At 37.9% G+C, this 26019-nt stretch overlaps 1 pseudogene; it reads right to left on the bottom strand.

Moving 5' to 3' along the window:
• LOC102472433 (pumilio homolog 3-like) overlaps window positions 1-25642 on the bottom strand; it is a 31737-nt pseudogene extending 6095 nt beyond the window's left edge.
• Window positions 25643-26019: the final 377 nt, after the last annotated feature.

Here is a 26019-nt window from a genome sequence, read left to right as displayed (position 1 = left end):
TTTTTTTTTTTTTGAGAGGTTTTTGCAATAGGGTGTGTGCACTCGCCAGACAGAGAGAAATGGACAGAAAGCGAGAAATCACCACCCAGGGGAGATGACCACTCTGCAATCCCTTCTCCTCCTTTTTCCTCTTGGGATCTTGGGCACGCATGCACATGCGCCCGGCGTAAGTTTTAGCCACTGGGTCCGGAACTCGAACCGCAGTCAACTACATGAGAGTCCAGCGACATAGCCATTATGCTAATTGCTGGTCCCAACTGTTTTACTTCGTTTTCCACCTTAATTCTCTCCCTCCCACTCTCTGTCATTTCTCACCCTCTGCCATTTCCCCCTTCCTCCCATACTGTCTCTGGTGTCCACAGTTGCCTTTATATTGTCCAATATTTCAGCTTATGCCATAGCGTGCAGACATTTGGTTTAATGGGTCCCATTACTCTTATGATAAAACCAGAAGTTCCCAATGTTTAGTCAAAGATCCTTTAAACTAAAAGCTTCCAGAGAATACATATACTTGCCAGAGAGAAATAGAGAGAGGGAGAAAGCCTTCCCTATGGGATATTGTTTTGCCACAATCACTTCTTCTCAAGTTCTCCTTCCTTTGGGAATTTAGGGCATGCACACACACATGGCTGGCATGTTTTTCAAGCCACTGGGTCTGGGAATTGAATCATGTGGTTGCGCATGTGGGATCCAGCTCTCTTAACCACCAGGCTATGGGATGGCCCCAGGCAAACACCCTTTTAACTGACTGTTGTTCTCTAGCCTTATCTTGCACTGTTTCTCTCCTGAGACTTTGTATGTCGCCTTTAAGTCTTTTTCAATTTCTCCTGATCACATGTTAACTCTGAACTCTAAGCCATTGGATTTGTTCCTAATAGAAACTTCCTTTCTCATTACTCTTTTATTTAACTACCTTCTATGCCCCTTTATGTTACAGCTTAATCACTCCTCAAGGAAACTTTTCTTTCCTGATCAGCAAGGAGGGACTCCTTATTTTTATAACATTTCAGGTCCACTGTGGCAGGGAATGCTAAATGAGAATACTCCAACCAGAATTGCAGTTTTAATAAATGCTTTGCTCAGGGATTTTGATTTCATGAAAAGTTGATCTCAGTTATGGTTTGTGTAGAGGACTTGGAATGTACAAAATAGTATCACTTATGAAGTTTAATATTCCAACACAACTGTACAGTGAATGGCCAGCCTTTATAGACCAGAATGAATGATTTTCACAATATGTGACACTTAATGAAGATTGCCAGAGATGGTACAAGTAGAGATTTTATATGAGGTGTTAATATTTTATGTACTTACAAGAGCAGTTGATAATTAGCATACTAGTAAATCCAAATTTATGTGTGTTGAGGCTGAACCAGGAAGATTGTTTTTGTGGGAGGCATGTACACTCTGTATTATGTCCTGATTATTTTCCAAATTCAAATAACCCTTATTGTGCAGATACATTGGAGCTGCCACTTGGCCATGTGTCTACCATACAAAGTTTGTGAAATACAGTGTTGTGTAAAGATTTTTTGCATGGACTTGGGCAGGGTGATGGGGATGGATATCTACTAATGACTGGTTTATGAAGGAAACTGGGAAGTTGGCCTCCAACATGGTCTAGAATTTCTGGTAAACCAGAAAATATGTGTGTTTTGATCAACTTTACTTTTTGAGTCACAGATAAATGTGTAGGCCTTGTGTCTGGAAAATACAGCTGATCTCAATATAATTTAAAACAATGTCCCGTTACACAGTCTGCATTTGTATATGCAGATATAATCTAAACAATGATTTTTAGTTTTTATTTTATTTACTTTTTTAAAGATTTTTTTCATTGGGTGTGTGTGTTCACTGGAGAGAGACAGAAGAAATAGTGAGAGGGAAAGTGAAAAATCATACCCCCAGGAGGATGGCCACATTACAGTTTCTTCTCCTCCATTGTCCTCTTGATATTTTGGGTATGCACACATATGTGCCCAGCATGACTTTCAAGCCAGTAGGTCTAGGACTCAAACTGTGGTTAGCTATGTGGGAGTCTAACACCTTAACCACCATGCCACCTGCTGGCCCATAAACAATAATTTTTATAGTATTTTTTTCCCATCCGTCTGTTAATTAATTAATTCATTCAATATTTATGAATATTTACTAAATACTAAACTAGCAGACGACAGTAAAGCGAATGCATCAGTCAGCATATTATACCATAGTAACAAAATTAAATTTATTGTAAATTGGTGTCCATTATGGGTTGACTATGGCTATTTTCCATATCATGTTTATTTGAAGACTAAAGTGAAAGAACAGCCTTTATTTGGTACATGTATGTCTCTGTGAGCCACGACAGACCATGTGGTAACTCACAAAATTTGGTTTAGAAGTGGCCATTCATATTCCGTTGGCCAAAGCAAATTACAATGCCAAGCTTGGAGTTGGTTCAATGAGAATCCTCCTGTAATTCTCTCTCTTCAGTAGTAGAAAAAGTGAATACTGTGGGTAAACAGTACAAGTTATTTCAGTGTAAAAAGTAGGAGAGTTTGGATGAAGATTTCTCAACGGTAGGATGATTGCTTTTGATGAATGTTTTGGCTTATTTCACAGGAAGACTTCATGGAATGAGAGGAAGCTAAATGGGCCTATCACAGAATGAGTTTTATCAAGAACATTTGCTGAAATTGTTTTTTTTCTGGAATAGAATTTTCTGTTCTGCTCAAACCTTCCTCAGTATCAATTTCTAGGGTTCTTCTAGACTGAGTTTGTAGAAGCCCAAATATCCCAAGTTCCTCAGTGCAAAGCAAAAAATGAAAACTTAGAAATTTTTATAAAAAAATATTTTGGGGGGACCAGCAGTTAGCGTAATGGCTATGTCTCTGGACTCCCACGTAGTCAACCGTGGTTCGCCTCTCCGACCTGGTGGCTTAAAACTCACGCTGGGCGCGTGTGCATGCGTGCCCAAGATCCCGAGAGGAGAATAGAGGAGAAGGGATTGCGGTGTGGCCATCCCCCCTGGGGGGTGATTTCTCGCTTTCTGTCTCTCTGTCTCTGTCTGTCTGGTGAGCGCATGCGCCCTATAGAGAAAACCTCTCAAAAAATTGTTTTTCCTGGAACTTGCACTTCAGATGCTGTTTGATACTCTGCTGGAATTGTTATCTTTTAACTTTATTTATGCAAAATTTTCACACTTGCAAGTGATTCACTCCTAAAGGAAGTAAAGTCAAAATTCTTATACTAACAAATTTAATTAAAGTTGTTCATTGCTGATATTCAGCGTAAAGCTGGTAAACTTTATTAGTTTATAGAAAAAGTGAAAACAGTACATGTATTTTATAGCATGAATGGGATTTTATTTATACCTTATGCAAAACAAAGTATCCAGTATAATTAGACAGTAATTTGTAACTTCCAACATAAACATTTTAGGAGCAGTGGTATCAAAAGTGATTGCTAATTAGAGAGCTGTTAGAGAAAATATATAAGTGGTAACAGATTGACAAGCTATACTAAACAGCAGGCTATTTATAAAACCATGCTATTTTAAAATTCTATTTTGTTTAATAGTCTTTGGACAACTTGTAAGAGGGGCGAGCTTCGCAACTTGATTTGCAGTTTAATTTCTGTAAATACAATGAAAACTGGCAGACATGCAGTGCAGGCTAGCTGTGATAATTAAAAAGTATTATTAACTGGATGGCTTTCTGACTGTGTCATTTGAGATTCTAATATCTTTTCTGTCCCATCTCCCCAAAGAAAATAATAAATCCAAGCATTATTTAATTATGCTTTTAACAATAAAGGGCATTTTAATCAGTAACCTTTCACAAACACTTACCTTATAGTCATTATTCAAGCAATGAAAAAGTCAAGAAAGAGAGGCGGGAGATGGTGAGTCATGGGCATTTATTTACACTGCTGATCCTGATGACACTTCTAGGTTCATTAGCAAAGATATTGTTTAAAATATTGACAAGAAGCTAAGGAGTGATTTGTTGTCAACTTTGTAGCGTTCTTCTGGGTTTCTTAGTAAATAATAATAAATAATAATAAAATAGTCCTTATTGAGAAAAGAGATGAATCACATGGTCATAGCTCATGCAAACAACTCTCAGGGGCCAAGACCTAGAGATGAATGAGTGTGTGTGAAGCTTTATACTTGCTTTGAAAAAATTTGAGTTCAGGGCTGGTCCTTTAGCTCAGTGGTTATGCCCTGTGCATAAGGAATTGGAGTATAGTATTCTCAACTAGTTTGAGGTAGATTTCATGTTGAGTAAATTCTCTTTACATGCCAAATGATGTACAGTTATCAAATGTTTAAAAAATACTAAGAATAATAAAAATTAAAAAATGGGAAAGTTGGCATTAAAAAAAACCCAAAAAACACAACATGTCAGGTAAATGCATATGCATGCTCTAAATCCTAATAGGATGGAGAAATCAAAGACAATAAGGGCAATGTGATCATCCGTGGTTGGGAAATTTTGTCTTTCTTTGGTGAGTTAACTGAATTTGAGTTAAAATTTATATAGCTATCACAATTTTAACCACTTCGAGGTGTACGATTCAGTACTTTTTAGTATACTCACAATGTTGTACTACTATCACCATATACCTGATTTTGGAATATTTTTATCATCCCAAGAAGAAATGTATTAAGCAGTTGTCCCATTTTTCCTTCTCCCAAGCCCCGGAAACCACTGGTTTGCTTTCTATTTCTGTAGGTTTACATATCTTGAATATTTCCTTTACATGGAATCGTAAATATATGACTTTTTGTTTCTGGCTTCTTTCAGTTATAATAATGTTTTCAAAATTTATTCATATTATAGTGTGTATGAGAATTTAATTTCTTATTTATTTAAAAACTTATGGCTGAATAATATTTTACAGTATGGTTGTACTACATTTTGTTTATCCACTCATCTTCAACTGTTGAAGGACAGTTGAGATTTTAACTTTTTTTTTTTTTGAGAGGTTTTTCTATAGGGCTTGTGTGCTCACCAGAGAGCGAGACAGAGAGACAGAAAGCGAGAAATCACCCCCCCCCGGGGGGGGGATGATCATGCCGCAATCCCTTCTCCTCCATTCTCTTCCTGGGATCTTGGGCATGCACGCACATGTGCCTGGTGTGAGTTTAAGTCACCGGGTCCAGGACTTGAACTGCCATCAGCTACGTGGGAGTCCAGCAACATAGCCATTACACCAACTGCTGGTCCCAGAAATTTTAACATTTTTTTGTATAAAATAAACAATGCTGTTTCATGAACGTATGTGTACAAGTTTTTGTAGGTTATATGTTTTCAGTTCTCTTTGGTATATGAAAGTGTAATTGTTATGTCAAATGGTTATTCTATGTACAACTTTGTGAGGAGCTCTCAAATTGTTCTTAACAGGAGTTACATCATTTAATATTCCCACCATTAATGTATGAGGGGTTTAGTGTCTCATGATTATTGCCAACATTTGGTATATTGTGTGTGTAACTGGTTTTGTGTGTGCATTACAGCCATCTTAGAAAGTGTGAAATGGTATCTCATTGTAGTTTTGATTTGTATTTCTCTGATTAGTAGCATTAAGTCAGACTTCTCTTTATGTGCCTTTTTCCCTTTTATTTATTTTTTATATATTCATCCACTGTACATCATTGCAGTTTGTAAAATAAATTTTCCCAGGACCAGCAGATGGTGTAATGGTTATGTCGCTAGATTACCATGTAGTCAATGTGTGTTTTGAGTCCTGGACCCTGGACTCAGAGGCTTAAAACTCATGCTGGTTGTGTGTGTGTGTGTGCACCTCTAAAATCCTGAGAGGAGAATGGAGGAGAAGGGATTGCAGTATGGCCATTCCTCTGGGTGGCGACACCTTGCATCTTGCTTTCTATCTCTCTGTTTCCCTCTGTCTCTCTGGTGAACACACACAGCCTATATCAAAAATCTCTCAAAACAAAACATAAAAAGAGAGAGAGAGAGAAAGAAAGAGAGAAAGAAAGAAAGAAAGAGTTTCCCTAGCATAATACACTGTTTATTAGTCCAGATAAAGGTATTATCATACACATGATTATCAACAGATAATTTTCCAGTTTTATGTTCCTTAAATGTTTTGTTTCTCTTTTCCCTTGATTTACTTCCTCTTCCCCTTTACCATTTCCTACCCTCCTCCCACACTGTCCCTAGTATCCACAATTTGTCTTCATTCTTTTATATTTTTAAATCTTTCAGTTTCTGCCATGGAGTGAGGACATTCGGTATATACTGAGTGGGAACATACATCTCTCTTCATAGTCTAGTTTGGTTCACTTAGCAGTAAATCTTCCATGTTTACCATTTTTTTAAATCAAATGCTTGAGTTTTATTGTTTTGACTGAGTAGTATTCCATAGGAGAGTTCCCTTTTCACCACAACCTCACCAGCAATTACCATTTTTAAATATGTCTAATCTTAGCTATTTTGACTGGAATTAGGTAGTGACTCATTGTGACTTTGAATTACATCTCTCTTTATGATAAGAGATGCTGAGCATTTTTTTCATATGCCTTTTGGCTGCTCATATGTCTTCCTTAGAGAGTTGTTTATCTCTTTTTCCCATCTTTTAATTGGGTTGATCATTTTTATGAGGGGGGTAAATCACTTGAGTTCCCCATATATTTTCATTGTAAGTTTCTTATGTTAGGCATAGTTTACAAATATATTCTCCCATTCTGAGCATTGCCAGTTCACTCTAATTATTGTTTCTTTTGTTGAACAGAAGCCTTTTTAAAAACTTTTTCATTTTTTTACATTTTCCCACAAATGTTTACTTCCCATATCAAAAATTTTGCTCAAACTCCATAGTTCTTGACAGTTACTAAACAACTTTCAAAATTTCTAAAAAACTGAATTTTAAAGATAACTTTCAAAATATTTGTTATATTTTTGTTTGTGACTCTATAACAACAGAGACAGTGTAGTTTTAAATATTTTTTACATGTCAACTACTCATAGCCAACACCAGCACACAATTCATACATGGACCTACCCAGCTTAGCTCTGCCTACCAAGTATTCTATGGTTTACGATATACTAGCAAAGACCAGTCTCTTCTTTTTCTTTCAAAGTCTTCCTCAAGGTACTCCTCTGGTTGTGGTTGCTCATTTGCAATCTCTACTGATTACAATGCTGGACTGTAAAAGTCCAGGTTGTTTTATGGTAAGAATTCTTTCATATGGCTTTTCTAATCCTCTCTGCTAGGTAGAACTGTTTATGATGCTAGACAATCTTTCCAAGAGCTTCTGTTGATTTTCTTGAGCTCTACCTTAGTTCCATACTTTTCTGGTCATATTTTCAGATATGACATTCCAGTCAAAGACCTGTCAATAACAAGTATTTCCATTTTCTGATGCAAGGCAACAGGAATTATTGTACTTATGCAAATATCCCTTCTGCCACAAAATAAGAATACTAACAAATATTTTCCAATTCCAGAGGGGTCAGGAAGGGAAAAAATTTCATGTTTCTATTTATAAAAACAAACAAACAAAACATTTTAACAAATTGCTGAACCTATCAGCAGCTCAAAAGAGAGCAAAATTTTTAAATCTGGAAAACAAAGCATAGTAAACAAGTCAGTAATGTTTTAGTCAAAAGTCATAAAATTCTATTTCACCAGTTCAGTCTCATGTAATTAATCTCTCTTCTATTGAATTTTCAGTCTTACTTTGGTCTGATCTTTGTATTTTAATTCTGGAAGTTGACATTCAACATTATTATTGATATTTCCAGACTTGTCCCTAGCATTAAATTGGTCATGTTCTTGATTGCTTTTTGTTCTTTTATTTCTATCTGTGTGTCTTTAGTTTTCATAGTAAAGCACTCTGCTCAGAACCTTTTGAAGAACTGGTCTGGTGTTGGTAAATTCTTTCAGGTTTTGTTTATCTGAGAATGTTTTCATCTTTTCTTCACATATGAAGGATAATCTTGCTGGGTATAGTATTCTTGGTTGAAATTGTTTTTCATTTAACATTTTGAATATATTTTCCCATTCTTTCCTTGCTCACATTGTTTCTGATGAGAGGTCAAATATTAGCCTGATGGGATAACTTTTGCAAGTCACCTGACATTTCTCTCTTGCCGATTTTAGTATCTTGTCTCTCTCTGTGGATTTAGCTAATCTGGCTATGATGTGCCTTGGAGAAGATCTTCTTGGGTTGATTCTATTAGGGATCTTTTGTATTTCTTGTCTGGATATTTGAATGACCCAGGTTTGGAAAATTTTCTTCCAGGATTTCGTGGAATAGATTATCAATGCCCTTATTAGTTTCTTAACTTTCTGGGATATTGATTACCTGAATGTTTGGGTGCTTAGTGATATCTAGTATTTCTTTTTTTTGAGTCATTTTCTCAGTCTTTTCGGTGATTTTTTTCTAGGTCAGAGACTTTTTTCTTCAATATCTGAGATTTGATCTTTTGTATGGTCTAACCTGCTTTTAATACTTTCAAGGGAAGTTTTGATTTCCTGTATTAGAGCCTTCATCTCTAACTGCTCTGTTTGATTCTTTTTTTTTTCTTTCTTTTTTTCTTCTTTTTTAGCTATAGGGCACGTGCGCTCGCCAGAAAGACAGAGAGACAGAGAGACAGAAAGCAAGATATCATCCCCTAGGGGTGAATGGCCATGCTGCAATCCCTTCTCCTCCATTCTCCTCTCGGGATCTTGGGCATGCATGCACATGCACCCAGCATGAGTTTAAGCCCCCGAGTCTGGGATGCGAACTATGGTCGACTACATGGGAGTCCAGCGACATAGCCATTACGCTAACTGCTGGTCCCTGTTTGATTCTTTTTTTATGGTATGTATTTCTTTCAGATCGTGGAAGAACTTCCTCACCTTCTGGAACTCATTGTCTCTTTTCTCTTGCACCTTCTGGAGTTCATGTTTCTCATCTCTTGCATCTCATTTAGTTTTGTCACTCTGAATATTCTGAATTCTTCATTGGACCTTTCCATGAGTTCCATTGTACTGTCTGTGGAGACAAAGGGGGCTGTTCTTTTCCCTTGGGGGAGAGGTATTTTCTTTGTTTCTCATACTTCTTGTGCCTCTGCAGTGGTTTCCAGTCACCTGATGGGTTATACATTTCTTCCTAATTTCTTGCATTTAATTCTGAGTGTTCGGAGGTGTGTGGGATGAGTTTATCTGCAATCTCTCTGCAGCTCGGGTTCCCTGATGCTTATCAAGAACCCTGTGCTTTTGACTTTGGAACTGGATATTACAAAGGCCTCACAGTTTCTATGGAATAGGTTCACTTGGGCTGAGCTGTGGGATTTCAATGGAAAGTTCAGAGACGTGTGGGAAGAGATGAGCTACACTCTCTCTGTAGGTCTGTACCTCTCTCTACTGCTCATTTTGTAGTCTCTCTTGTATGGATTTTTGTTATTTGGTGATATATTCATTTCTGGCTAATTGCTTAGAGAGGTTTTCTGCAAGTGTAAGAGCATGTGCTTCCCTATACTGTAAGGTAATTCTGTGACAGTTTCTCTCCTCTACTGTGTTTTGCAATGTGGTACCCACAGAAAGAGATTCTGAGTTTAGATTTATAAAGAGGAGTTTCTTCCTTTGGGCAGCAGGTTAAGTAAGGGTTTTGGATTTCTATGACCTTAAAGTATTCAGATTTTTGGCTACTGTGCACCTAGGCTGTCTAGACACTCATTGTGTGGAAGCTAAACAGCAGAATGACAAAGTAAGGTTAAAAACAAGGGAAAAGGAAATAAAGGGGAAACCAAAAAAAGACAAAAATGACCAAAAAAAGGGAAAAAGAGCTTTCTTTTTTAAAAGGAAGAAAAATGAAAACTGTGTGACATGCTTATGTGCTATGAGAACATAGCACGACAGGGACTGCAGTGTGGCCATACCCCCCCCTCCCCCCCGGGGGGTGATTTCTTGCTTTCTGTCTCTCTCTCTTTCTGGCGAGCGCATGCGCCCTATAGCTAAAAAAGAAGAAAGAAAGAAAGAAAGAAAAGAATCAAACAGAGCAGTTAGAGATGAAAGCTCTAATACAGGAAATGAAAACCTCCCTTGAAAGTATTAAAGCAGGTTAGACCATACAAAAGGCTTCTGAAATTAACAAGAGAAAGCAGAGGTCAGAGGTGAAAAGAAGTGTTTTAAAAATTAAAAAAATAAAAAAAGAGTGTGTGAGAGAGATAGAGACAGAAGCCAAAGGTTGCCCTACCCATTTGAGCTTTTTTGGGGGTCTGAGAGATGGAGTTTAGAGCAGAGATTCAGTCACCTTTGTCCCTGAACATGGCAGGACACACCTCAGATTTCAATGGTTTCTGTCTGAGTCTTTTGGGGGTTTGGAAGATAAGATTTAAAGTAGAGATTCATTTTCTTTGGTCCCTGAACAGGCAGGACAAACTGAAAGAAGCTTTTAATTATAAGATAATCTAACTTGACTAGTTTTGGAATTATTACTTGTGCTTTAGGGGTCTTTCTTAAGAAGTCTTCACCTGCTCCGATGTCTCCCAGAGTTTCCCTTACATTATTCACCAGGAGTTTTATAGTTTGAGATCTTAGGTTTAGATCTTTGATACATTTTGTGTTGATTTTTGTTAATGGTGAGAGATAGGGGTCCAGTTTCATTTTTCTTCAGGTGGATATCCAGTCTTTCCGGTACTATTGCTAAGGAGATTTTCTTGTCCCCACTGGATTGAGTTGATATGTTTGTCAATAATTTGTTGGCTGTTGGCTGTATATTCTGGGGTTTATTTCTGGGGTCTCCATATGCTTATTGACCATATGTATATTTTCTCTGGAGACATGTTTTTTCAAGTCCCTTAACCATTTAAATAATTGGGTTATTTTTCTATTATCCTTTTTTGTTGTTGTTTAGTCAAAATTCTTTTTTTTTTTAACAAGAGGTTTTTTTTCTTTTTTTTTGTTTGTTTCTTTGTTTTTGCTATAGGGCACATGTGTTCACCAGAAAGACAGAGAGAGACAGAGACAGAAAGCGAAAAACCCCCCCCCCCCCACCCCAGGGGGGATGACCATGCTGCAATCCCTTCTCCTCCATTCTCCTCTCCAGATCTTGGGCATGCAGACACATGTGCTCAGCGTGAGTCTAAGCCACCAGGTGCGGGACTCGAACCATGGTCGACTATGTGGGAGTCCAGCGACATAGCCATTATGCCAGCTGCTGGTCCCATTAAAGTTCATTTTCTACTCTGTGTATTAATTCCTTGTCAGACATATGATTTGCAAACATTGTGTCCAATTCTATAGGATGTTTTTTACATTTTCATTATATTGTCTTTTGATGCACAACATTTTTAATTGTTTATGAAGTCCAATTTATTTTTCTTTTGTTGGTTGTGTTTTGTGCATCATATATAGGAATTAATTGCAAAATCCAAGGTCATAAAGATATACATCTATATTTTATTTAAAATTTATTTTCTTTTATTTGTTTAGATTTTGTTATATGACATGTGGCCTCACAATAGAGATGGAGAGAAACAGAGAGAGTTGAAAACTGAAAAATCACCTCCCAGGGTGATGGCAATCCCTTCTCCTCCATTCTCCTCGAGATTTTGGACGCACACAAACACATGTGCCCAGTGTGTTTTTCAAGGTGCCAGACCCAGGACTCAACTTACAGAGCTGATCATGTGGGATCAGAGCCTTAACCACCATGCTACCTGCTGGCCCTGTTCTAGAAGTTTTATACATTTATTTGATCCATTCTGAGTTAATTTTTGTATATATACTTGTGTGAGGTAGGGGAACAATTTCATATTTTGGCATTTGTTTACTCTAAGCACCGTTATTGAAAACTAGCTGTAGATATATGAGTTTATTTATAGACTGTCTATTCCATCTGATTGATCTATATGTCTCATCTTATATCAGTACTATATTTTATTATTATTTATACAGATCTATAGTAAATTTTTAAGTTGAGAAGTATGAGTCCTTCGATTTTATTTTCTTTTTCAAGATTTGTTTTGGCTATGGGGGGGTCACTGGTACCTTCATATGGATTTTAGGATCAGCTTGTCTATTTCTTCAAAAAGGTAGTTGAAACTTTGCTAGAGTTTACATTTAACCTACAATAGTCTTGCATCTTGCCACTTTGCTGAATTTATTAACTATAGTAGGTTTGATGTGTATATTCTTTCAAATTTTCTCTATATAAAATCTTGTCATCTGTGAATAGAGATGATTTCTTTCTTTCTTTCCAATTTGAAGATCTTTCATTTCCTTTTCTGCCTTACTTTCCTTCACTAGAATTTGCAGTACAGTGTTGAATAGCAGTGGCAACATTAGACTATCTTTTCATATTCCTGATCATTGAGTGGAATTCTTTTAGACTTTTACCATTAAGTAAGAGGTTAGCTATGAGTTTTTCATAGATGACTTTCATAGGGTTGATGAAATTTCCTTTTATTTCTAGTTTGTTGAGTGTTTTATCATGAAGAATATTGGATTTTATCAAATATTTTATTTACTACCTTATTATGAATTGAGTTGTCCCCCCTCTTCCATATGTTAAAACTCAAACACTCTAATCCTATTTGAAGAAAGGGATTTTTAAGAAGTTAATTAAAGTTAAATAAGGTAATAAGAACGGGGCCTTAATCCAATAGAATTTTTGACCTTATAACAAGACACCAGGAATATGTGCACACAGGAGAAAGACCCTGTAAAGATATAGTGAGAAGACAGTCATATGTAAACCAAAGAAAAAAGAACTCATCAGAAATCAACTCTATTGGCACATTTATACTTGTACTTTCAGCCTCTAGAACTGTGAGAAAATACATTCATGTTGTTCAAGACACCCATTCTATGGTATTCTGTTATGGAGCTCAATATATTTTTTAAATTTTATTTACTTATTAATTTATTTTAACTTGACCAGAGAGAGACAAAGAGAGAGAGGGAAAGTGAGAAAGTAAGCCACCAGGTCCAGGACTTGAACCATGGTCAGCCATGTGAGAGTGTTCAGTGCCTTAACCACCATGCCACCTGCTGGTCCCAATATATTTTTTAACATTTTATTTTTTCCACTTTATAAACGCCAGGTATCTTTTCACTTATTTCTGTCTTTCTCTATTTATTGCATCATTGCTTTGCAGTTTACAACATATAGATCTTTGGTTGCAGTTTTTCCTGAATATTTTATTCTTTGCACTCAATGTATTTTTTGTTTGTTTGTTTGTTTTTGTTTGTTTGTTTGTTTGTTTTTGGTTAGGCAGTTTGTAGAGATCTATTTCTTTTAGGGTTGGTTACTGGAGCTTTATTTTCTTCTTTTGTTGGTATCATGTTTCTTGATTATTTGTGATCCTTGTGGTCTCGTGTTGATATCTGTACACTTGAAGAAATGAGTACCTCTTCCAGTCTTAACAGACTGGATTTAGCAGGAGAATTATTTCATTAATCAGCCCATCCAGGGTTCTGAGCAGGCTGGCTAATGGGGCCATGTGTGGGCTTACTGCTGAAGTTCTTAGGCAGGCTGGTCTGATGCCTAGGTCCCAGTGGGCTGGTCTAGTACTTACAAGCCTGGAGCTTGGGGCCATGTCAATGAACCTAACTAACACCTAGGCTTTCAGGAGTGATCCTGAATCCTGAGTCAGTGTATGAAGGCTTGGATTAAGGTTTTCAGAGATTGATCTGGTGTGGGGTCTACTGGGGTGGATCTGGTAATAGGGCCCCTGGAGATAGGCCTCAATTTTGGGTCTGCAGTGTCAGTCCTGGTTTGTGGGATCATAGAGGTTAGAATGGTGTAAGCTGTGCCTAAACCCTGTATTCACCAGAGTAGGCCTGCATATGACCACAGGGGCAGGCCTCAGCAGACAGGTCAGCATTAGATTTCAGCCCTGAATCCTGGGTCCATGTCAACTGAGCTGGTGCCAGTCAGTGGAGTTGTGCCTAGCTTCTTGGTCTAAAGGCATATGTCTAAGATTGGGTCAGTAGGCCTGGATTCTGTTCTATGAGGGTGGTTTAGTTGGGGGCCATGGAGACTTGGAGTAAAGGTGGGTCTGTAGTCTGAGTCATGGTGGCAGGTCTGGTGTCTGGGTCTTTGGACTTTGGCTGGCTTGCTACCAGTATCCACAGGTACGGAACTGAATCTATAGGAGTTGGGCTGATCCTAGATTGGGCCTAGAGCTTGAGTTTACTGGTAGTAGTCTGCAACCTAAATTTGGAAGAGCCAGTGTAGTAGTAGGGTTCATTGAGGCAGTCTTGCTGGTAAGAATTGTGATAAAGTCAGATATCTACTTCATTTTTCTTCCCTATCTGGATGGAGTATCACCGCTCTCCCCTGTGCAGGTACTGAATAGGGTGACAAAAGGAACGTGAAACTAACCTTTCTACTCTCTTTAATGAATCTTTTATTTCTATGCTTCATCTAGATGTAATCTTTCCACGTAGATTCCTTAGTTTACATTTCAATCTTGGCTATCACTTATTATATGTAAGAGCTTCTCTGGGATTCATTTTCCTAATTTGTGAAATAGAAATAGTTGTAGAACTTATTTGATGCAGTTACTGCAAGTCTTTAAAGAGACAATACATGTAATCTAAATAGTGTAGTGACTGGCATATGCCATACATTTTTAGTGAAAATTTAAGTGTAAATTTGAATAACATTACTCTTCACTCTAAATGTTTCAATATGTCTTTTTAAAGAGCAAAAAGATTTTAAAATCCAATTCTTTCATAGTTATCAAATTCAGAAAATTTAATATTGAATTATCTCAATTATGCCTTCTAAATTTTTTTCTATACTATGATCTAATTCAGGGCTATTTATTATATTTGATTGTCATGACTTTTTAGTGTACTTCAATCTGGAACAATTTACTAGTCTTTCTTTCTTTTTGGAGAGGTTTTTGCTATAGGGCGCGTGTGCTTGCCAGAAGGAGAGAGAGAGACAGAGACAGAAAGCGAGAAATCACCCCCCAAGGGGGGGATGACCACACCACAATTCCTTCTTCTCTATTCTCCTCTTGGGATCTTGGGAATGCATGCACATGTGCCCAGCGTGAGTTTAAATCACCAGGTCCGGGACTCGAACCACTGTTGACTAGATGGCAGTCCAGCAACATAGCCTTTACGCCAAGTGCTGGTCCCTGCTGTAGGTCTTTACAGCATACAAAATGGACTTCTCAGGCATGAGTATGCTGCATATTAGTCCTGTCAAAGATGGTACCATACTCTCAGCAGTCTCCATATGTCTATTAAGTAGTAATATCTCCATTGGGAATATTTGGGATAAATTATTTCCACTTGGAACTCTAATCCTAGAAAGAAAAATAGAGTCAAGTCATTTCTTCTTATTATTATTCATATTTCTCATCCCTGAACTTCTGCAGCTCATGTGAAGTAGTCATTGTAGGAAATACTACATTTGGCATGAAGGAACCACACTCTTACACTGATGTAGGAATGAGCTTTCTGAATTTCTAGAATTCTAGATAAATTAGGCTTAATCCCTACTATTTAAGACATATAAAACTCCTCTCTAAAATGTCTATAATAGACATTTTCCTTTTTTAAGGTCTCTTGCTCATCACTAAGAAAACTAATAGACTTGTTTAGTTGTCTAGATTTGAATGAAAAGGAGACTGGAATTAATGCAAATGTAGGCAAAAATATTCCCGGAAATTTCTTTGTAAAAGGTAATTGCTTGTCTTAGATTATGTTTTATGCTACTTGCTTTTCTTTCTTTTTTCCCCTAATTTTACATTATAATTTCTGATTCACGTTTAATTGTTGTACATTTTTGTGGTGTACAATTTGGTTTTTCAAAGTGTGTATGTAGTGTGTGATAATCACATAAAGGATTAATATCATATACATTGTTTTCAACAAAGAACCTTACATTCTCTATCTGTTGAAATGGTTTATCTTTGAGCCCTTCTCACACTATCCACCCACCTCCCATTCAGTCTCTGGTATCTACACTTGTCCTCTCTATTATTATGTCTTCACTTCATTCAATTTCTGCCACAGAATTCAGACATTCAGTGTATATTGAGTGAAGGTGTACAATCCTTGTCTTTTATAGCCTGGTTTATTCCCACTCAGCCTTAAGTTTTCTATATTCATGTACTCTGTATCAAATGACAGAGTTTCATGTTCTTTATGACTGGGTAGTATTCAGTATACACTGAGTGTATATGTGTCACATTTTTTCAATCTAGCCATTTGTTCTTAAGCAGTTGTTGATTCCATGTTTTAGATATTGTGAATAATGTTTCATAAACATAGATGTGCAAGTGTCTTTCTGAGTTTTCAATCCTTTAGATAAATACCAAGGAATAGGATTACTGGGTCATATGGTAATTCTAGTTGTATATCTTTGAGGAGACTTCACATAGTTTTCCACAGTGTTCATACTAATTTACATTCCCACTAACAGGGCAGGAGGGTGCTTTTTCACCATAGCTTCACTAGCACTTGTACTTTGTTTTTGTTTTTAAATTGTAGACATTCTGACTGGAGTTAAGTGATATCTCATTGTTGTTTTTATTTGCATCTCACTATGATAGGAGTCATTGGACATTTTTTCATGTACTTTTTGGCCATTCATCCATCTTTCTTTGAGAATAGTCTGTTCAGTTCATTTGCCCAGTAGGTGAATGTTGCATGTTGAAATCCCCAATATTTAGTGTGATGCAGCCCATTTCTCTCTTTATATCTAGGAAAGCTTTTAGATATAAGACTGTTTTGGGCCACATTAATATTTATGGTTTTTATATCTTCTTGGTGAATTAATCCCTTCAGAACTGTATAGTGACCTCCTTTGTCTCTTTTTACAGGTTTTAACTTGAATTATGTTTTGTCTGATATCAGTATCATGACTTCAGTTTTTTGTTTCTTTGTTTCTGTTTGCATGAAATTAATTTTTCTAACCCTTCACTTTCAATCTATGTGAGTCCTTAATCAATGAAGTGTGTTTTTTTTATAAGTGGTATATAGAAACTAGAAACTCTTGTTCTTTAATCCATTTTACCAGTCTGTGTCTTTTATTTGGATAATTTAATCTATTAACATTCAACATTATTATTAATATGTACAGACTTATTTATCCCTACCATTTATTAGTCACTTTCTTAGTTGTTTTGTGCTCTCTTATCTCTCTTGTCCCCTTTTTGTTTATCTAATATTCTATTCTCTTAAATATTTCTTGAATAGTTGGTCTAGTGTTAGTGAATTCTTTCAGTTTTGGTTTATCTGGGAGTGATTTTATTTTTTCTTCCAGTTTGAAGGACTATGTTGCCCAGTATACTATTCTTGGCTGAATTTTTGTCTTTCAGAATTTTAAATATGTCTTCCCATTCCTTCATTGCCTGTATTGTCTCTGTTGAGATATCTGAGGTTACTGTTATGGGATATCCTTTATAAGTAGCTTGTCATTTCTCTCTTGCTGTTTTTAGAATATTGGCTTTGTTTTTTGCCATTTGGGCTGTGATGTTGCTTAAAGAGGAATTTCTTATGTTGAACCTATTTGATGTTCTTTGTATTTCCTGATCCTTGAAGTCTGTATGTCTCTCTAGATTTAAAGTTTTCAGTTAGTATTTAGTGAGAGATTTTTCTACGCTTTTGCACTTTTCTTTGTGTTTTGGAATACCATTATGTGGTTATTTGGCCACTTAAGGGTATCTAAAATTTACTGTATGTTGTCCTCATTTTTAATGATTATTTTGTTATTATTTTTGGTGACTTGGACTAAATTGGAAGTCTTGTCTTCTGGTAAGAGATTCTTTCTTCTGCATGGTCTTATCTGCTACTAATAAATTTAAAAATGTTTTAAAATTATTTATTTATTTTACTTATTATTAGTATTGTTTTAAAATTTGGTTTAGGGAATGTGTGCTCACCAGAGAGAGATGCAGAGGGAGAGAGAGAGAGAAAGAAAGAAAGCTGCCAGGTCTGGGACTTGAACTGTGGTCAGCCATGTGGGAGTCTAGCACCCTAACCAGCATGCCACCTGCTGACCCTGCTGTTAATATTTTGAGAGAGGTTTTGGTTTCTTATATTTCATATCTTCAGGATTTCTGTTGGATTCTTTTTTAGGGTGCCTATGTCATTATAGAGTTCCTTCTTAATGTTATAGAATGATTTTCTTACCTCCTGGAATTGTCTATTTTCTCTTACATCTCATTGAATTTTGTTATGATGAATATTTAGAATTTCTTCTCTGACATTTTTGTGATTTTTTTTGAGAGTTTTTTTTTTTTTTTGGAGAGATTTTTCACTGTAGGGCGCGTGCGCTCGCCAGACAGACAGAGAGAGACATAGAGACAGAAAGCGAGAAATCACCCCCCAGGGGGGATGGCCACGCCGCAATCCCTTCTCCTCCATTCTCTTCTCCAGATCTTGGGCACGCACGCACACGCGCCCAGCATGAGTTTAAGCCACTGGGTCTGGGACTCGAACTGCAGTCGACTGTGTGGGAGTCCAGCGACATAGCCATTACGCTAACTGCTGGTCCCCCACATTTTTGTGATTTTTGTTTTATCCATTTGTGTTTGGTGAGGAGCTTTTGTGTTTCTTTTGGGGGAAAATATATCCTTTTTCCATATTTCTTGTATCTCTGTTTTGATTTTAAGGCACTTGGTAGAGAAATCACTATTTCCTAATACTTTTTGGAGTATATTTTATAAGGTCAGGGGTGGGAGTAGAAGAGCCCTGGGTTCCATGTGTGCCCCTGGCAAAGTGGTTTAAGAGGGGCTAGAAGCCAGTATTTCAGATCATACTGGGGCTTGAATAGACTGTGTATGAAACATGGAGGCAGATTGGCAGTTCAGACTCACAGGAGCCCTGGCAAAGTAATCCAGGAAGGCATGGAGGCAAACCTATCTGTGAGATCCAAAATGCAGGTACTGAGGTGGCCCATATGTAACACCCAAAGGTGGCACTTTTCTCAAAACCTTATTGTAGCCCTGGGAAGGTGACTGGGGAGGTGAGGCAATTCAGCCCTCAGGACCTGCATGTGGTCCTGGAAAAATACTTCATCAGGGTTCAGGGTCCAGGGCCCAGCTGTGCCTCTCAGATCTAAGCTAGTCTTATGTGACCTGCTTCTAATTTCCAGAAGCAGACAACTCTCTATAACTGAAGGCAGCCCTGGAAACATTGTTTAGGAGGGACTAAAGATAAATCTACCTGTGAGACATAAGAAATAGGCCCTTTATAGCCTGCATGGGCCAACCAGAGTCAGAATGACTCTGTGCCTTAATGCAGCACTAGGAAGGTCATAGATGAGCAGCCATAGACAAAACTCCCTGTTAAGTACTTACCAAAGATGCAAACTATAGGTCCTGGGGATTCATGGAGGTTACTGAGAGTTGCACAGACTCCATCTGATAGTTAAATGGCTAGATTGTGCACTCCAGGATGAGGAGGTTGGTCTTGTGTGGTGTCCTGTTTTCCCTGTTCTGACATGGAAGGGGATCTCTAGTATCCTCCTCTCTGTCCGATGTTCCTCCTCTTTGCCCTCACTTACAGTTCGAGGAAGTCCAAAAGAGCTATGCTGCAAGCGCTGTCAGTTGAGGCAAGTAGCCATTCCCCTGGACTTGAGTCTGATGGAAGGGAGGGTACAGGCCTGCCCTGACTGCCAGATAATGGGTAGTGACCAAATTCCTTGGTCTCTGTTGGGATATGAGTGTTCTCTGTTGGGATCCTCTGCTCCTACTGTCTGTGGATTCTTGATCGTAAATGGAACTTCATTTGCTGGTTGGCTCACAGAATGGTGTAGCACTCTTGCTGCTCTGGGTGGGGATAACTTGGAAAATCCATTTTTTTTTTCTAAAGATGAATGCTTATGTACATACACATATATTGGCTGTGCCAGTTTCATTGTGATTCTGTGGGTAGGGAGTGCTGGAATCCATGGTGGAAGTGTGAGATTCAGAATTTCCTAGGAGTTTCTCACTTCCTCCTCCAGAGGGGAAAAAGGAGAGCTCTTCTGGAGCCTCACCAGCTTTAGGTGATTGACTCCTCTTTATATTTCCCAGTAGAAATGATGTATACTTGAAGTCTTTGCTGTCTTTTTCTTGCACTATGTCATTCTCGTCTCACTCCTCCACTGAATTATCAGGCATTAATTAGCCTTTCTTTCCGGAGCCATACTTGAATGGATGTTTCCAGTCGTCCATCTTTGCTACTTGCTTTTTATCTGAGTAAGCATAAGAAGCATTTAGCAGATGGCATTCTTTGGTCAAGAGACCTCACTTCTCTAAAGTTTCCCTAGTGCTATTTGGTCTGGTAAGCTTTTCTTAGCAAGATTGTAGCCTGGGAGGGAGGTTAGTATGAGAATGAAGAAAGCTTGCATTTCCTTTGCATGCAGGAAGATGCTTCACATGCAAGGTACAGTTTCAGAATAATTCAAGATAATTTTAGTGAAGAACTTACTAGTGTACCTGCCAGCCTTTTGGCAACTATGATGTTTTTCTTTGTCCTAAGGCCACTTGTGCCTTGACTTTCAAGGCTGGAACACATTTATCCTTCCAATGTTTTAGTATGGCCAATCTGTTCCTGGTATGAAACTGAGAACAGAGATTTCATCTAAGAAAGAAATTCCCAGGGGTATTTTGACATACATTTCACATTCAGTCTAGTCTCCTGAGTGTCTTTAATTAACAATCTTTCTCCTCTTTAGAATTTTCTCCCACTTCTCCATGCTTATACCTACTCCTCTTTCTTCAGATTGATCCTCATGTACCATCCTTTCTGTTTGGCCAAACCCTCCTATGCCCCCATCCTTTGCCCCCACTTCATTGCTGCCTCTTCCATAAAGCCTTCCATGATTCTTCCATTCTTTTCTAATATTGACTTTTCCTCAAGTGACAAATGATGAGAGTAAAGTCCCGCAATACTACGTTCTATTTTCTTTTATTTTATAGGTGAGCATTTTTGTTTGCTTGTTTTTGCTAAACTATTAGGTTGCCTGAAAAGTCATAAACCATTTTTGCATGCACAAACAGAAAAAATATGTTATGATTTTTCTGAAAAACAAGTATCAACTTCTGGCAAAGACCATGTACATTCCTTCTCTTATAACCTACACAGCACTGCCAAACATGTAGCTTAGCACATTTGCTGACTAGACAGCTAGCTTACTGGTTTGAAAGTAATCGACTCCATTTTTCTAAAAATATTAAAAGAGAAACAAAAAAAGCTAGTGCTTTTATTTCCTAGATGGTGTTAAGCATAAAATATTTGAAATAGTGTGAATTGTACCTGGTAGGAAATGGCAAAGGAGCACTCATTTCTACATTTCCCCACTCCTGGACTCCTGCTTTTAGGTAAAACCTAAATATTTGGATACTGTTTGGACTGGCATTATTTATGTAAAAAATGAACTGTTATGATAAATATATTTAAAGCTGCTAAGATGCTTGGAGGTAAAAAAGCATGGTAGGGCATGGTGAAAAAACAAAGGCACCCTGGATGGAGAAATCTCAGGATGCTGGATTCAACAGTCCTGCACAGATACCTAGCAGGTTTTAGTGGGCTCACTCTGCTGATCTCATCCTTTTTGACCCCATGATGTGGAAACCACTCTAAGCATTTTGACTCATTTTGAATTTCAGGGATTCACTGCTGAGCATCGATTTATGTGCTGGCTCTGAGTGGGGAAATGCTTGGAGGAGCTGCTTCATGGTGCTATGAAAGCATATGTTACTTACTCAAATCCTTTTAATCACAGATGTTGTAACCATAAAGAATTATATCCTGTATTTTTTTCTATAGAAGGATAAGCCTCTGGTGAATTGCAGTTAATCAAACCTACAAGAGAGGAATGTATCTTAAAAGCTTAATTAAATATGGAATTGGGTGAGAATCTGCCTTCATGCTTTTAGTTTAATTTCAGAAAAGAAAAAAATGAGATGGCAGTGCTTGACTTAAAATAAGTGGGTTGGAACTAAACGTAATTTAACATTGATCATAATGATCTCTTACCCACAGACCACATTTTAGCAGGACAAAATACTTTCACACCAATTATATAATTTATTCTTTCCAGTAACCTTCTTAGTAGAGCAGATGTTGAAAATATTTTTAGCACATTTATTTTTTGTTATAAAAGCAATGTATTTACATATTCCACTTTTACAAAATAGGGAAAAAAGGAGAAAATAAAACAATAGCTCATTATTTAATCTTTGAAAACATTTCCTCTTCTTATTGTTATCAATTCAAATGCTGCTATTTTTTTGGGGGGGTGGTAGAGGATTTTTGCTATAGGGCGCATGTGCTTGCCAGACAGAGAGAGAGAGACAGAGAGATAGAAAGTGAGAAATCACCCCCCCCCACCCCCAGGGTGGATGGCCACGCCGCAATCCCTTCTCCTCCATTCTCCTCTCGGGATCCTGGGTGCGCATGCACATGCGCCCAGTGTGAGTTTAAGCCACCGGGTCTGGGACTCGAACCATGATTGAACACGAGGGAGTCCAGTGACATAGCCAGTACGCTGCTAGTCCCGAAATCTCTTCATTTCTGAAGTCGTTGAAGTCTATAGAGCCTCTGAAACAGAAAAAACAAACAAACAAAATAAAAACCAAAAAAAAAACAAAAAACAATTCCCTGAAGACTAGTTTTGAACAGAGTGGTTCAAGATACATTTAGCAGTTACCTTAAGATCTGTAAAATCTTTTCTATAGCATATTTAAAGCCACAAATGATAGTAAAACAAAGCATTGGACAGATATTTGACTCTTTTCTTTACCCCTTGCCCCTGTGGCTGAATCTTGAGGAGCTTAAAAAATGACTATTATTTATTTTTTTTTCTTTAGAGATTCAAGATGTCTAAACTAATCTCTTACTAATCCTCTTATTCTTCCAGCGAGTTCATGAAATCAGTAAGTTAAGCATTGCAGAGCACGCATAGTTATAAGAAAAGTCTGTTGGGGAAAGAAGTTGCTTTCCAAAAAGATTTCACCTGTGCTTTATCTTGACACAGTTGCCATAATACAAAAATGGTGCTTTGAGTAGTGTTACTGATAAGGAAAAAATTTATCCTGACCTTATAAAGCTTGAAGGTGATGCTTTGTGGAGGTTACTGGGGTGACCATGAATGCATACAAGCAGCTCTGCAGTGGGGCTGGTTCTTTAACTGACACCAAGTGATCCTATACAACTCAAAGCATCTTGTGGCCCTCAGGTTCCTCCTCTGTAAAATAAGGGTTATAACTCATGACCTGCCATTTCAAGGGTGAAATGAAACAATACGTATGAGATTACTTTTTAAAAAGAAAGGGTAATTTTGTAATAAATTGTTATCAGTTTCTATTCATGTGTTCAGAAGTTTTGTCACTCAAGCTCTCTAAATTGCAAGTGACAGGAAGCCCCTTAAAAACTATGAACCGTCTAAAAACAGTTCAAATTGTCTATCAAACATTTATGAGAAAGTGTTAAAGGGATTCTGATTGCAAACATAACTGAAAATGTTCTTTTGGTTCTCTCGCTCCTGTGCTTTCTGTACCTTGGCTTTATTCACAGGCTGCCCCTTTCTAGCAGTTTTCTCTGCACACTCCAGGTTACAAGGAAAGGAGTGTTTTTCTGGATTAAAACCCTTACATTGAGTCATACTGGCTTGGCTTTTGTCATGTATCTAAACATGTGAGGGGAGGAGATTCCATCCACATGGGTAAGAAGGGGGAGAGGTGGTTCTCAAAAAGAAAATCAAAATGCTGGCAGTTAGCTGGATAACTAAACTCAGGTGGTGTCCACCACAGAATGTGAGATCATTCTACCTTCCTTCTTGAGTTATGGGCTCTGGAAAATTCAATGGCTACCTCTAGAAAACTCGCATTGAGGCCTGACATGCAGCACTGTTTAACTTTAAGCTCTTCTTTTATACTTAGGACTCAAGGGTCTCACAGGAAAATCTTGGGGACCTTCACTCAGCAGTTACAGTAACATAGCTAGAATTAGGAGACATGAGAGCAGGAAAGTGTTTATCTTTGTGGCTGAATTGCAAGAAATGTTTTTTGATTTTAGTTTTGCTATAAGGCATGTGCCGCCATCAGAGATGGAAAGATAGAGACAGGAAAGTAAGAAATCACTCCTGCCCCCTATGAAGAATTGGCCATGCTGCAATCCTTTTTTTCTCCATCCTTCTTTTGGGATTTTGGGCATGCATGCATATGGGCTTGGAGTGATATTCAAGCTGCTAGGTCCAGGACTCGAACTGTAGTCAGCCATGTAAGAATCCAGTGCCTTAACCACCATGACACCTGGTGACCCCAAGAAAGAACCTTTTTGAAGTTGCTATTATCTGTACTATTACTATAGTCTGCTGAAGAATACACTGAGAATAATCTCAAATAGAGACTGTATAAATCCAGTGCTTGTTATCTAGAAAAAAATGAATGTTTTCCCATGATTTATCCCCTACATCCTTTTCTATCTGGGAAGGAATCAAGAGAACTGAATCACTGATTTTAGTGTGCACCTAGAACTCAGTGAGGAGCTGTGGGTGATGTGCAGATGGGTCTGATACTGGAGGGAGTCTGATGTTATTAGAGATGAAATCACAGGGAAAAACTAGCAATCATCTGGAACACATTAGATGTAATTGGGCATGTGGTTTGTCAAGAGAGCTGTGTGTTTAGGGAAGGGAGGAACAGTGTTTACTGGGAATACTAAGGTAGGCTTCACAAGGGATGGATGGAGAGATGGTTTAAAAAACAATCACATTTAACGTGAGTTGTGTATTCATTCTGTGTCATGCAACTACTAAGCACTTTGCATCTTTTCATGCATTCTGTCAGTTTCTGTCCTACGTAGCTGTGGGCACTAACGAGACCTTCATTTTACAAATAAGGAGGCAGTCTCAGATAGGTGAATGAAATAATTATGACTGGCCGATACCAAACATAGTTCAACCTCCAGAGATGGAGAATCCCTTTACCTTTTGGACACTTGCTCATATGTAAGCTCTGGACATGAGTAAAGGGAAATAGCACGGTCAATTTTTTTTTTTTTTTTTTTTTTTTTTTTTACAGTGTGGAAACAACAATGCCCCTTGATCTGCCTGCTTCATTAACATATCTTTTATCTATAATTACCTGGAGAATATCCTCAAGTGCTCCTTTATAGGGATGTGGAGATGTGGGCTACTCAGCAAATTGTGGTCATCTGTGAAGGAAAGGTTGGGTCAAGGCATTTCAGTTCTTCTCAAAAACCTAACTGTCCACCTGGCCCTGCATGGGATTGATTAGTGGGAACCACATCCTTTTTTATCCTTAGGTTGAAAATCTTGGGTTGAAGAAATGCAAATTTGTGTATTTTTTTTTTTATAGCTAAACTTAATTTCTTTTGTGAGACCTATTTTTATGGGTGAAATTTCAATCAATCAGGATTTTTGCACTAGTCCTAAGGGACTTTTCTAGTGCTGAGAGAACAAGTCTTCAGTAATTGTCGACCTGGCCTCTTCTGAGCATGTCTCCCCTGGAAGCAGACCTGAGATAAGAACTTGTGTGCAAGTGGTTTATTTGGAAGCCAAACCCAAGGAACAAGTAACAATTCCAGCGTTACTGGGATCTGAGTATGGTGTGTTGAGTTGATCACACTGGGAGTAACTAGAGCTCAAGCCTATCAGGACGCTCTGAAGAATATAGGGAAGGTCTGTCAGAACTGTCCATATGAGGATTGACCATTTCCCCATTGTTCTCTTTCCCACTGGTCAAGTATTTTTTTTTATTGGTAGGGATAACTCCCTCATACTTCTAGGCTGCTTCCTGTGTTCATGTACCTGGGTTCCCACATACCTTTTTTCCTTCCCTCTGCTAGAGGTTTTGGAGAAGCCCTGGAGCAGAAAATGAAAGAAACACAGCATGCACTTGAGCAGGATGTTGTCAATCTGAAATGGATTAAGGCTGCACTTGTAGCCACTGTGAAACTGAAAGTGCAGCCAGGAGGATCTGAGTCAGGCAGAGAAGGTGTCGTATCCAGGAAAAAAAGATATGTATGCATTATCTGGTCCTCTGCTCTCTGCCAAGACCCTGCCATCTGGGTAGATGGGAACCACCTGACTGTCCCTCT

Source organism: Tupaia chinensis, unplaced genomic scaffold (genome assembly GCF_000334495.1).
Source record: "Tupaia chinensis unplaced genomic scaffold, TupChi_1.0 Scaffold148557_1, whole genome shotgun sequence".
In the NCBI taxonomy this organism is placed as follows: Eukaryota; Metazoa; Chordata; class Mammalia; order Scandentia; family Tupaiidae; genus Tupaia; species Tupaia belangeri.
Note: the sequence above shows the minus strand (reverse complement) of the source record. Positions and strands in the feature narration are given on the sequence as shown.